The 14340-nt window shown below is 43.7% G+C and overlaps 1 long non-coding RNA gene across 1 annotated transcript; it reads right to left on the bottom strand.

Moving 5' to 3' along the window:
* Positions 1 to 282: 282 nt before the first annotated feature.
* On the bottom strand, positions 283 to 14042 carry LOC145801827 (uncharacterized). The gene is made up of 2 exons (XR_014343475.1): positions 13625 to 14042; positions 283 to 652 (listed from the first exon to the last, which is right to left on the bottom strand). It is a non-coding gene; the product is annotated as an uncharacterized LOC145801827 (long non-coding RNA).
* Positions 14043 to 14340: the final 298 nt, after the last annotated feature.

Here is a 14340-nt window from a genome sequence, read left to right on the forward strand (position 1 = left end):
GTGTAAATAACTTAAATAATTTATTAACATGATATTAATGGCTAAATATTGGAAGTAAACACAATGTGTATAACTTTACCATTAAGAAGGAAAGGAGGTTACACAAAATATTGACCAAAAATAGCTTGAATTACTAATGAAAAGCTTTTATTTTCATGAATTTTTAATGGAAAATACTGATGACTACTCAAAATTTGGTGATAAAAAATATTTAATTTTTATCACCATGAGCACAGAGCCATGAGCACAAAGCCAACTAATAAAAAACATAGCATACAAAGATTTTGATGATAAAAAACAGAGTAAACTTGAGTTTTTAGAGAGAACTTGAATTTTTATTTGCAACTATTGTCTCTCTATACAAAGCTTTGGTGATAAAAAATTTAATGTAGTCAACTTCTTCCGGTGATAAAAAAACATAGCATACAAAGCTTTGTAACTACTCTTTAATTTTTATTTTTAGATTGATGACTACTCTTTAATGTAGTCATGCCTACCGAATGTTACCAAAGCAAAATCGAGAGAAAGGAGGAGAGAAAAAAGCAAAAACAAAAAAATTACTGTAATGAAAGCAGTCGAAGTGATGTTGCAGCCAGAGTGAACAATGGTGAGAGTGATCCACAGTCAAAGTAAGCTCTGATGAAGGCAAAAGCTAAGAACATAAAAATAGATCTTCTCTTGAACCCAGCAAATAGATCTTCCTGGTTGGTTAGCTTCAACACTAAATAATAATACTGAATTGGTTCAATTTCAATATAAAATAATAATACTAAGTTTTTCCAACTCTATTGAACCCAGCAGTTAACTTTTCTATATACTTTAAAACATGATTTTTTGTGAGTTAACTTTTCCATTGTTACAGAGAGGTTTGATCAAGACTCACTAATCAGATTTAAGACTCTTTAACTTTTCCATTCAATATTGAACCCGACAGTTAACTTTTTAATGAAAAGTTTGTAAGTTTTTCCAACTCTATTAAACCCAGCAGTTAACTCTATCAAAACATTACTTTTCCATATATATATCATTCAAAATCCAAACCCAACATACATCACACCAATAATAAATCTGTAGGAGTTTTCCAATATGGGTAAACCCAAAAACACACCCAGAGGATTGAAACAGAGCAAGGAATAAAACCAAGTTTTTCCAACTCCATTGAACCCAGCAGTTAAAAATACTTTTCCATATCAAAAAATTAAACTTTGAATATATATTATTCAAAATATATATCAATATATATAATTTGCATTGAAACAGAGCAAGGAATAATACTAAGTTTTTTCAACTCCATTGAACCCAGCAGTTAAAAATATAATCATTCAAAATATAATTTGCACACACAACATACAAAATCAACATACTAAGAGAGATCATAGTGAGAGTCAGCGGTGAGTAAAATGGGTGCTCTGGATCATCTCTCAGATATCTTTGATTGTTCCAAAGGGAGTTCCAAACTCAAAAAACGCAAGCAATTGCAGGTACCCCTTTCTACTTTTCATGCATCCTCTTCTTTTAATATCTCTATTTTTGTGTTTGATTTCTAACTTTATATTTTAAGATTAATTACACCAAAGATCTCTCTTTTAACTATTAAGTTAATTTTGTAACTTGTATGTTTCGATTTCTCAACTATAAATACAACCAGATACAAATATTTTAGAAACATGAATTTGGAGATAGATTTAGAAAGAAAAAAGAAAAACACGTGTCAAATGTAAATGTAAGTGAAATGCATTTATTCACATTTCAAATCTTTTTTTCAAATTCATTACACGTGTGAGGGTAATTTTTGTATGGAAAATTGCGCCGAGCTGGGTAAATGGGCCGTTTCAGGCCGCAATATGAAGGGCTGAGTAAAAGGGCCATAGAGTTAGACCGGCCTAGGGGAATCTTGAAGTTACACCGGTTCCGAGGTAAGCTCGGTTGTCGCACAAAGTTAACTCGGTCATAATCTTGCGTAGGTATCTCGGTTACCATAGGCGTGGATAGCTCGGCCGCACTATTTGGAACCAAGGCATGATGAAGAGAGAGCAAGCCTCACTCTTAATTTAGCTCGGTCTCGGCAGGGAAACCGAGGTATAAACTGCGGAGTAAAAGACCAGGCTAGTTGAATCCCGGCCATGTGGTAGCTAGCATAGCATGGTCATTTTACTTCGGTCGTGGTAGCCCGGCCATAGAAGAACCATCTCACTTGGTTTAAGCAGTGAGGGGGGTGTTGGAGGATAAGGATTATCCTTCAGGAGGTTAAATCCTAGGAAGACTCTGCATGGAGAAGTAAAAGTCCTACTAAGATTATGCCACACAAAACCTATAAAGCTCACAAATATCACCTGCGGAGAGGTAACACAACTTTGCTTTCTGAATACACAGAGCATATTGTCTATTGTCTAGTTACTGACTTAGGCATCAGAGGGGTTTCCGGCACACACCCGCCGGCTAGCTCACGTTTGTGTTTTCAGGTGATAAAGCGACGACGTATAGAGGAGTGCAGACTTGATCAACAGGATTATACGAGAAGGCTTATTTCTTTCCCGTACAATTGGCGCCGTCTGTGGGAAAAATAGACAGGACAAAACCTCTTGATAAAGCTATACCTCTTTAGGAACAATGGCACACATTGAAGAATTACCACAGTCCGCCATCGACGGGCAAACACCAGATGGGGGGGCCAGGCGTGAAGGATTACCTTCTATCCTTCCCATGGCGGACTTGGAGCCCCAACGACATAACGCCAGGAGAAACACTAGGGGGAGGCGGACTCACAGCCCCCGTCATTCTCGTTCACAAAGTCCTGACAGGCAAAGGCGGAGGATTGATCCTCAAGTTCTGGAGGACCGCGTGAAGGAGCAAGACGAATTAATACGGAAGATGGCGGCCGACATGGAAGCCTTGAAGCGCCAAATGAAGGAAAAAAGAGTGGCGACAGGAGAGGGGCGCAAAAACAAGACGCCCCCTCGCCACTCAGAAGACCATGGAAGACATCCAACGCCATCACAAGCAGAAAGTAGAAGCCTCAGGACAGGCGATACTCAGTCTGGAACCTCCAGAACTCGTTACTCCAGGTCTGAGAGAACGAGATCATTGAGGTTTTACACAGAAGGGGGTACCTACCGACCCTCACACTCGCACCAAACATCATCCAAACAGATGGAGTTGCCCAAATCATCCGATTTACGGATCATGCTGGAAGAAAAGGCACGATGGAAGGAGGACACCAGGGCGCGCGACCCTCGTAGAGTTTCTGCCCTTCAACGATTGGCTCCTCGATCGCATGGAAGCGTCGAGGTTGGAATGCCATTACCACGCCCTGCCTACGAACCGACGGACAAAGCATTAGCGAGGCTGCAAACCTCGCCGTTCGTTCCGGCAATCGAAAATGCGCCCCTACCTACAGGCTTCCTTCAGCCTAAATTCACTACGTACGAGGGAAAGACGGACCCTTACATTCACCTAAGCCATTTCCGCCAGGTTATGGCGGTATATCGGCGAAACGAGGCTCTAATGTGCATCCTCTTCCCGTCAAGCCTTGGCGATCTAGGCTTGACTTGGTTTGAAAAACTTTCAGAAGGCAGCATAGCCTCCTGGGCGCAATTGGCAGAGGCATTCGTCACAAGGTTTAGAACAAACACTAAAAACTCGGTGGAGATTGACCAGTTACTCTCTATCGACATGGGCGACAAAGAGACCCTAAGATCCTACAATAGTCGCTACTGGGAGACATTCAACTAGATTGGGGACTGCCCCACCAATCTCGCCATTGCGCAGTATAAAAGAGGCCTTCCAGTCGAGAACAGAGTAAGGGACTCGATCACCATGACGCCACCCCTTACCATGGAAGCTTTGATGGAAAGACTGCATCAGCACATCAGGGTGGAAGAGGATGGCGCACGTGCCAAAGCAAAATCTAGCGCAACCATAGTACCAGAAAAGAAGACCTCAGCAAAGGTCAACACGGTAGATCGACCTAACAGAAACGGACGTGGTAGACGAGACAATGAAGAGGACCAGGATAAAAGATGGTTAAGGGTCCGCACGGCAATCACCACCGTATTCAAGAAACCGATCTACCGAATTCTAAGTGAAATAAGAGATGAGCCTTTCGTCAGATAGCCAGCCAAACTAGGGGAAGCGCAGAAAGACTACAACGAAAGATCGCGATGCACCTTCCATAAAGAAAAGGGGCACCGCACTGAGAATTGCACGCCATTGAAACAGCACCTAGAAGAGTTGGTCGCAGCAGGTCACTTGGATAAATACATTAAAGGAGGGACGCAACCAGCCCCTCAGAACCATAATAACCCCAACGGGATGCCAGTCGACGCCCCATCTCAAGGTGTTATCAATGTGATACATGGAGTCTTTGAACCTGAGCGTGTATACGAGCTCAGGGGATCAATCAAAAAGGCTGAACACTTGAGAGAGGTGCTAAGTGCCCAACCTGCCGTCAAGAAGGGGAAGACAGAAGCCACAAACGTCATGTCCTTTTCGGATAAAGACTTGGAGCGGATATATTGCCCTCACAATGATGCCTTGGTTGTCACTCTCCGAGTCAAGGATTTTGACGTCAAGCGGATTCTGATTGACCAGGGTAGTTCATGTGAAATCATGTATTACGAAACATTCAAACAACTGAAGCTACAAGACAAGGACTTGGCGTCTACCGTATCTCCCCTAATTGGATTCAACTCCATGCCAGAATGGCCCGTTGGCAAAATTATACTTCCTGTCAGAGCAGGAAGCGTAATGAAATAAGTGGAGTTCTGGGTATTGAAGGTTCCCTTGACTTACAACATCATCTTGGGCAGAACATAGCTGCATGCCATGCGATCAGTGGCATCATCCTACCACCAAGTAATGCGATTCCCAAACGACACCGGTATAATTGAAGAGGTCTATGGAGATCAGATTATGTCCAAGTAATGCTTTGTCACGGTAAACAGCAGCCGCGCTGCCAAAGGATACGTTCATTCGGTGGAAGAACCTGAGAGTAATGAACTATTCGCAGATATAGGCAAAGCTGCTAATCAGAAAGCGGTGGAAGACTTGGTAGAGGTAAGAATAGATGAAAAAAACCCGGATAAGTTCTTTTTGCTCGGTTCGTCATTGTCCAGCACTGAGAGATTAGAGGTCTTGGAATTCTTAACCTCTAACATCGAAGTGTTCGCCTGGACGCCCTACGACATGCCAGGCATTGATCCAAACTTCATCTGTCACCAACTTAATATCCACCCATCTGCCAGACCAATCATCCAACGCACACGCAGATCAGCACTCCACCACGCCAAGATAGTGGCGGAAGAAGTAGGTAACCTGCTGGAGGCAGGAGCAATTAGAGAAGTGCACTACCCAAGATGGATCTCCAACACAGTCGTAGTGCCAAAAAAGAATGGCAAATGGCGTGTCTGCGTCAACTATAAAACAGTCAACAAGGCGTGCCCAAAAGACAGCTTTTCTCTACCACGGATAGATCAACTGGTAGACCTAACGGCGGGGGCACAACCGACTTAGCTTTCTGGATGCATACAGAGGCTACCACCAAATCGCCATGCATGAACCAGACCAGGAGGTCACATCCTTTACAACTCCGAGAGGACTATACTGTTACAAGGTCATGCCCTTTGGCTTGAAGAACGCAGGGGCAACATTCCAACGAATGGTCACCAAGATGTTTGAACCATTATTAGGAAGAACGATGGAGGCTTACATCGACGACATGGTGGTCAAAAGCAAGGATGAAAATGACCATCTCAAGGACCTAGGAGAGATGTTTGAAATCCTGAAGAAGCACAAGTTACGCCTCAATGCATCTAAGTGTGTATTCGGTGTAGGATCTGGCAAATTCCTGGGCTTCCTTGTGACCAACCAGGGTATAGAAGCGGACCCCTCCCAGATCAAAGCAATTCAGGATTTGGAGAGACCAAACTTAGTAAAAGAAGTGCAGCATCTCACCGGCATGGCAGCCGCACTCAATCGGTTCATAAGCCGATCGTCAGACAGACTTCGACCATTCTTTCAAGCTTTAAAAGCCAAGTTCGAATGGGACGAAGAATGCGACCAAGCTCTGGAAAGCTTGAAAGAATACATGTCCTCTCCACCATTGCTGGTCACCCCAATACCAGGAGAAGAACTCTTCCTGTACTTGGCAGTCTCTCAGCACGCAATTAGCGCAGTGTTGGTCCGTGCGGAAGGAATTCAATATCTGCCCATCTATTATGTCAGCAACACATTACTGGGAGTCGAAACAAGGTATTTGTCACTGGAAAAACTGGCATTGGCCTTAATGATGGCCTCCAGGAAATTGGCACACTACTTTCACGCCCACACCATAGTCGTCCTCACAGCTTTCCCACTAAAAGCTTTGTTTGAGAGGGCGAACTTTTCTGGGCGAATCTTGAAGTGGGCAGTAGAGTTGGGACAATTCGACATCAAGTTCCAACCCAGAACCGCAGTAAAAGCCCAATCTTTGGCAGATTTCGTCGCAGAGTTTACTCCTGGAAGTCATCATATCTGCCCAGTCGACCTAACTGACACAACCAAACTAGGGATGGAAGTTGACGCCGGAATAGCGCAACCCCTAGCAGAAGGTACTCAGTCAGACTCCAGGTAGACCAGACTAAAGACAGCAAGGAAGAAGCAAACCAAGTTACACCAAACCAAGACTCACCAACAAATAAAGACTTGGTTCAATCAGATAGCGAGGGGCAGACAGCAAACATGGACCTTGAAGAAAAAACCAGCAACATTCTTCACCCCATGACATCATCCGACCCCTCCACTTGCTGGAAATTGTTCGTTGGTGAGATGTGGAAGCTCTTTGTGGATGGAGCATCCAACCGGCATGGTGCAGGACTTGGCATAGTCCTCATCTCACCAGACGGTCTGGTTATAGAGCAAGCAATCAACCTTGGCTTCCCAGCATCAAACAACGAAGCGGAATATGAAGCACTCCTAGCAGGACTCAAATCAGCATACTACATGAAGGCCACCGAATTAATGGTCTACAGCGACTCATAGTTGGTGGTAAACTAAATTTCTGGCGACTATGAAGCAAATGATGATAGGATGGCCAAGTACCAAGAATTGGTCAGAACAGAAATCAAGAAATTTGAAGTAGTGAGGATAGAATAGATAAGCAAGGAAGAGAACGGCAGAGCAGACGAACTAGCAGGCTTTGCCTCAATGGCAGATACATCCATCCCTCATCCATTGCTCATCGACTACTTACCAAGACCAAGCATCGAAGACTCCGAAGCAGAAGAAGTATGCTGCACCGATCTAGGCCCCTCATGGATGGATCCCATCATACTATTCTTGAAAGATGGCATCCTACCGGAAGAAAAGAAAAAAGCTAACAAAATTAGAGCAAAGTCACAGCGATTTTGGCTCTCCCCATCTCTAGCATTATACAAAAAGTCGTTCTCAGGACCCTATCTAAAGTGTGTCCACCCCAGCAAAGTAGAAGCATTCTTATACGAGATACACGAAGGGGTGTGCGGAAGCCATCAAGGAGGAAGATCGCTAGCTTATAGGGCCATTTCGCAAGGATACTGGTGGCCATACATGCAAGCAGACTCAGAAAAATATGTGAAAAAATGCAAAAAATGTCAGAAGTTCGCACATCAAATACATTAGCCAGCCAGAGAACTCCTACCATTAACCAGCCCATGGCCCTCTGCAATGTGGGGGTTGGACATAGTAGGACCACTTCCAACAGCGTCCGGAAACAGGAAGTTCTTTCTCGCAGCAACAGACTACTTCACAAAGTGGGTGGAAGCAGAAGCTTTGGCATCAATCAAGGAAAAAGATGTGAAAAAGTTCGTCTGGTAGAATATCATCACTCGGTTTGGCATACCAAAAGCCCTAATCTCAGACAACGGCACTCAATTCGACGGCAGAATCTTCAGAGGCTTTTGTGAAGAGTACAAGATATAATTCTATAATTCTACACCGGCATATCCCTAAGCAAATGGACAGGCAGAAGCTTCAAACAAGGTAGTTTTGAATGGGTTGAAGAAAAGATTGGAGAAAGCCAAAGGCAAGTGGGCGGAAGAACTTCCTCATGTTTTGTGGGCTTACCGCACCACACCTCGACGATCAACAGGAGAAACACCATTCTCTTTAGCCTACGGAATGGAAGCAGTAATCCCACTGGAAGTTGGCCTCCCCACAATTCGAAACGAAAATTTTGATCCCGACTTGAATGGAGAAGCCATAACATTGGAGCTCGACCTTGCGGAAGAAAGAAGAGAAAGAGCACTGGTTCACATTGCCTCATACCAACAAGAGTTATCCAGGAAATACAACAAAATGGTGCATCCAAGACAATTCAAGATCGGAGATTGGGTACTGCGCAAAGTGATGGGAAACACCATGATACCAGGAGATGGCAAGCTAAGGCCTAATTGGGAAGGTCCTTACAAAGTGCTTGGGTTAGGAGGCAAAGGAGCATACCACCTAGAAGACAAGGATGGCAAAGCAATCCCTAGGCCATGGAACATCGCCAATCTCAAGATATTTTATTTTTAGCTTTCCTTTTTCAAACATGTGTAATTTTTTTTTCTTTTCCTCAATAAAACAAATCGATTCTTTTCAGCATAAGTTGTTTTCTGACAAAGTTAGCTTTAGTGAAGTCAGGTACATTGCAAACATTTTTTTAAAGTTGGCTGGAAAAACTAACTTAGAGGTTGGCTGGACTAAACCAACACCCCTCCTAAGCCCAGGATAAGGATCCAGGCTGTAGGACGTTTGGTCGGAATAACCAAACATTTTATTCTAAGTTGGCTGGATTAAACCAACTTTTGTTACTCTTCAGCCGAAGTAAGGGTATGGCTGAAGAGTGGTTGGCTGGATTAAACCAACTTTTGTTACTCTTCCGCCGAAGCAAGGGTATGGCTGAAGAGTGGTTGGCTGGATTAAACCAACTTTTGTTACTCTTTAGCCGAAGTAAGGGTAAGGCTGAAGAGTGGTTGACTGGATTAAACCAACTCTTGGTACTCTTTAGCCGAAGTAAGTTTAAGGCTGAAGAGTGGTTGGCTGGATTAAGCCAACTCTTTGTTACTCTTTAGCCGAAGTGAGGACATCGGCTAAAGAGTGGTTGGCTAGCCTAAACTGGCTCTTACTACTCCTTAGCCGAAGTAAGGACATCAGCTAAAAAGTGATTGGCTGGATAGCTTAGTCAGATTACTCAGCTGAGACCAGATTAAAGTATCTCGGCCATAATACTATTAAGAAGGCAAGCCCAAATAGGAATTTAAACCGAGATAACAGTTGGAAGTGAAAAGATCATGGAAAAGTCATTGCAAGCACAAACATGCAAATCAACCGAAATAAGAGTTCAAAACAGGAAAATTTTTCATTCATCAAAGGGCAATTACATGGGGGGGCCATAGCCCGGTTACAAGAGCAAAAAGCAACAAAGAAAAGAAAGAACAGAATCAAGTAAAAAGGTCTTCAAGGTCGGCGTCAATGTCAACTTGAACACCGGTTGCAGATGGAAGATCAGTCTCAGTAGCAACTGGTAGAACGATGTCAGTCGACGGCTCAATAGTCAGGTCTTCAACCGTTGACTCCAACTGAGCTGATTGATCGTTGCCTTGCTCGTTGACTACCGGAGTAACAGTTTGTTCGTTTTCTTCATCTTCATCATCTGAACCCTGCAAAAATTTTTGTTGGACAGAAGCAGCATATTCCGCTAGTGAGGCTGGAATGAAGTGTTGCGGAGCATTGTAGACCTCGGTTTCGGGCCCACAGCCGAGCTGTTCCACAGCACTTCTCCAGCCGCACTTAAAGAATAAGTCCTTCGCCCCCTCACATTGTGGAATGTAGAGGCCCTCCGCCTCTTTGAAACCTTCAGCGTTGGCATCACCGACCTTCTTCTTCAGCTCGGCGATTTCGGCGTCCTTTTTCCCTTCAAGCTTGACTAGCTCACGAAGGTACTTGTCTTTCATCACAATCAAAGCCTTCTGTTTGTCAGCCTCAGCCGAGGTAACCATTCCGGTTAGACGAGCTACCTCGGCCTCTAGCTCGGCCGTCTTTTGATGGGATTCCTTCAGCTCGGTTGTTTTTTCTTCAACCTCTGCCAAGGCTTGCCTAGCCGTTTTCCTGAGCTCCAATACCTTTTGGTGGGCAATTTGGCTCTTCTGAAGAGACTGAAATGAATGGAAAGAAATCAATGAGGAAATCGAATTGAAAGTTAGAAAAAAAATTTTTTAGATAAGGGGCATCATACTAGGATCATGGACTTGGTGGCCGATCGAATGGCCTTTAGCTCGGTCAAATTCTGGTGGTGTTCCATGTCTGCTGGAAGGCACACACTTTTGGCAAGATTGAAGGCCATCAAGTGATCCTTCTCAGCAACCACCGAATCGGTATCTTGAATAAGGCGGTTCTGAAATTTCAGCTTCGGTGCCCACCTGGAAGAGCTAGCCCGGTCAGAAGGCTCCGGCTGTGGAATTGGTGGAGGGATGGATTCGTCGTCATCCACAAGACGCTGTTTGGTCGGGGTAGATCGGGCGCGCTTGGATGGGCGTGATGAAGAAGGCTGTTGAGAAGGAAGGGCCACAATAGCAGGTTGCGTTTGTCTTGGTGGCGGTACATCGGGCCTGTTAGTCTCGGTCAATAGCGCCCTGACTCTATTTCTCTTTGCCATTTCTTCTTCAGCGGTCAGTGGGATAAGTCTAATTTCTGGCAAGGTCGGGTCCGGTTCTGGGGCCTCCTCTAGCAGAAAGTTGATCACTCTCGCTTTTCGGCGGCCGCTGTATCTATAGGTCGGTTCGAACTTTAGCAGCTTGGCCCAACTACGTTCTGGATACCGTAGTGCGGCGCGCAAGGTCGCTAGATTTGGGTAGCTGTATAGAGAATGGAGGTGGGCAGAATCTGCGAAAGAAGACAACTATTAGTTCGGCTGAAAAATTGAAAACCGAAATATAGTAAAGCACGCAAGAAAACCGAAGTAATTATACCAGGTGTTCCTTTTTTCCAATTGATGCTTCGGCCAGGAATCTGGGCTTAGTGATCCTCAAAGTTCCCAGACACCTAGAAAAAATCGTCGTCATTCAAGTCTTTATCCGGTGTGCTTTTTTTTTTATTTTCTCACGACGACGGCGTATTCTAAGATAGTACACCCAGCCGTCTTCCTTTGAACCAATGGAGTATTGGTGAAAGATTTCGGCCAGACCAAGGTTGAGACCGGCTTGGCGGTTTAGTTCGGCTATTCCCATTATTATACGGTATGAATTGGTGGATAGTTGGGTTGGGCATAGTTTGGTTTGCCTAAGAAACTCACAAATCAAGGGTTGGACTGGAAATCGTAGTTCAGTTTCAATTATGGACAAAAGGGTGAAGGGGACAAAGCCTTCATTCCCCCAGGGTATGACATCTTTTTCGGCTAAGATTAGGTGGACGTCGTCAGGTATATTGTAATCTTTTTGGAATTCGGCTAGACCACCTGGCGTCTCTACTAGAAACCTATACTTCCCCATTTATTGTATAAATTATGAATAAATTAGTTCGGTCCAAAAATTGTGCTCAGTAGCTCAGTTGAGCGTGCAGAGGAGTGCCTGGGCAACCTAGGTCTGCAAAGTGGAAAACAAAGGTGTTAAGCACAGATCGTTGACCGTGCTACAAAATCAAAGTAAAGATAAGAAGTCCTACTTCGGCCTATGAGGGGTGCTACAGGGTTTATCTCGGTTCAGCAAAGTATATGGTAGCTCGGATTGAGCAAGGGGTTCGATAAATCGGTTTGTGTTTGGGATTGGTTTTATACGGTTTGAATTACGGGTTTTGTTACCTCGGTCAAACCTATGGGGGCAGCTTTCTTAGTTCGGTTTAAAAACTAGGAAAGCTGGCTTAGCCCCGAAGACTTAGCTCGGTCGAAGGCAAAGGTTTCCAGTTTGCTTAGTTCAAACTTAATTCGGTTCGTTTATCTCGGTTAAAGTAAATCAGAAGGTGGTTTGACTTGGTGAAACTACTAGTTTTGTATGAGGTGTTAGTCCGGTGGGTAGCCTGGCTATGCAGGCACCAGCCACAAACAACTTTTTAGTTCGGTTATGTTGGGGTTGTGGATCAAAAGTGATGTTCTACAGGTTTCGTGAAGTTGAGTGGTTCTATTACATGTTTTTGCAGAAAAGACGAAGGCTAAACAGAAAAAGTGTTTGCAAAAAGCACACAAAACAAAATATGGATTGAACAAATACGAAAACAAACAGAGCAAGAAAGATGGATTTGCTTACCAGATTGAAGTAGAAGACCTGGAAATGGAAGCAACGGCAGTAAAAGAGGAACACGAAGCAAGCTTCACAGTTGTGAAAGTTGGAGAGCAATGGAGCTTGAAAGAGAGAATGAGGGAAATAAGAAATGCAGTGGTGAATCCAAAAATGAGGAGATTGTTTTGTGAAAAGGACGAAAGTGGAAAGGCGGGAACTGTTCAAATTTTGCAAAGTACGAGGGCAGCGGGACAGCTGCAGAGGGCCAATCAGGACCGGCCACGTGCCATTAGAATAAGAATTGATTCAGTAGCTGTGATTGAAGGGACGTTCTGACCGAACAAGTACGGCCCGGTATGAATTTAGTTCGGCTGGAACAGAAGAGGAATCTTAGCTCGGCTGGAAGTCAGGTAATCCCTATCATGCTTCGCAGATGGGATTAAGGGGCAATTGTGAGGGTAATTTTTGTATGGAAAATTGGGCCGAGCTGGGTAAATGGGCCGTTTCGGGCCACAATACGAAGGGCTGAGTAAAAGGGCCATAGAGTTAGACCGGCCTAGGGAAATCTTGAAGTTACACCGGTCCCGAGGTAAGCTCGGTCGTCGCACAAAGTTAACTCGGTCATAATCTTGTGTAGGTATGTCGGTTACCATAGGCGTGGATAGCTCGGCCGCACTATTTGGAACCAAGGCATGATGAAGAGAGAGCAAGCCTCACTCTTAATTTAGCTCGGTCTCGGCAGGGAAACCGAGGTACAAACTGCGGAGTAAAAGACCAGGCTAGTTGAATCTTGGCCATGTGGTAGCTAGCATAGCATGGTCAATTTACTTCGGTCGTGGTAGCCCGGCCATAGAAGAACCATCTCACTTGGTTTAAGCAGTGAGGGGGGTGTTGGAGGATAAGGATTATCCTTCAGGAGGTTAAATCCTAGGAGGACTCTGCATGGAGAAGTAAAAGTCCTACTAAGATTGTGCCACACGAAACCTATAAAGCTCACAAATATCACCTGCAGAGAGGTAACACAACTTTGCTTTCTGAATACACAGAGCATATTGTTTATTGTCTAGTTACTGACTTAGGCATCGGAGGGGTTTCCGGCACACACCCGCCGGCTAGCTCACGTTTGTATTTTCAGGTGATAAAGCGACGACGTATAGAGGAGTGTAGACTTGATCAACAGGATTATACGAGAAGGCTTATTTCTTTCCCGTACAACACGATAGTTCGAACTTCCAATGCCACTGATGATATCAAAAAAAATTCACAAAAAGCATCTTACAGTAGTGGCTGTTTGATTTTGGAAACAGTTTTGTACAACACTTTGCATATCACTTTGCAAATCACTACAAAGTTGTTGCATATCAATATATATATCATTCAAACCCAACACAATAAAATAATTTGCACACACAACATACCTCACACCAACAATAAATCTGTAGGCAGTTTCCAATGTGGATAAACCCAAGAACACACCCAGAAGATTGAAACAGAGCAAGGAATTCAGCAAACAATAGGCTCTTTAGGGGATGAGAGTGATTGATAGAGGGTCTGGGGAGAGTCAGTGCAGAGTAGGAATGTTTAGGCGAGAGAGAAGGATAGATAGAGGGTATGGAGAGGCAGACAGTAGACAGAGGGTATGGAGAGACAGAGGGTAGATACTGATACTGAGGGAGAAGAGTGGGAAGGCAGAGGCAGGTCATTTGGGCGGGAACATCATTAATTCTCAACCATAGATATTTATTAGAATTCATCTGAGCCATCCAAATGAATTGTGTGTCTCATACATTCTATACATTTTCAAAAACCTTTCTCCCTTATTATATAGATATATATATATATTTAAGTCCAAGTTTATTCCCTAAAGCTTTTGATAAACTTGTTTTTGCTTTGATCTGATAAAAAAATTGATAAAAACTTAATTTGATTCAAGTTTAATGAAATGATTGAATGCCATTTTCATGAAATCTAAATTTGATAAAAGATTAGATAATGCATTATATATGCTCTAATATCAAATTTGTTCTTAAATTTATCATAGACCTCGTTTGGGAATAGGCTAATTTAGTAACTTTTTGACGTTTTATCTAAAATATGAATTAAAAAATACCAATATATTTGAGATGAATTTTTT

This window comes from Camellia sinensis, chromosome 11 (assembly GCF_055761805.1).
Source record: "Camellia sinensis isolate YWXY chromosome 11, ASM5576180v1, whole genome shotgun sequence".
In the NCBI taxonomy this organism is placed as follows: Eukaryota; Viridiplantae; Streptophyta; class Magnoliopsida; order Ericales; family Theaceae; genus Camellia; species Camellia sinensis.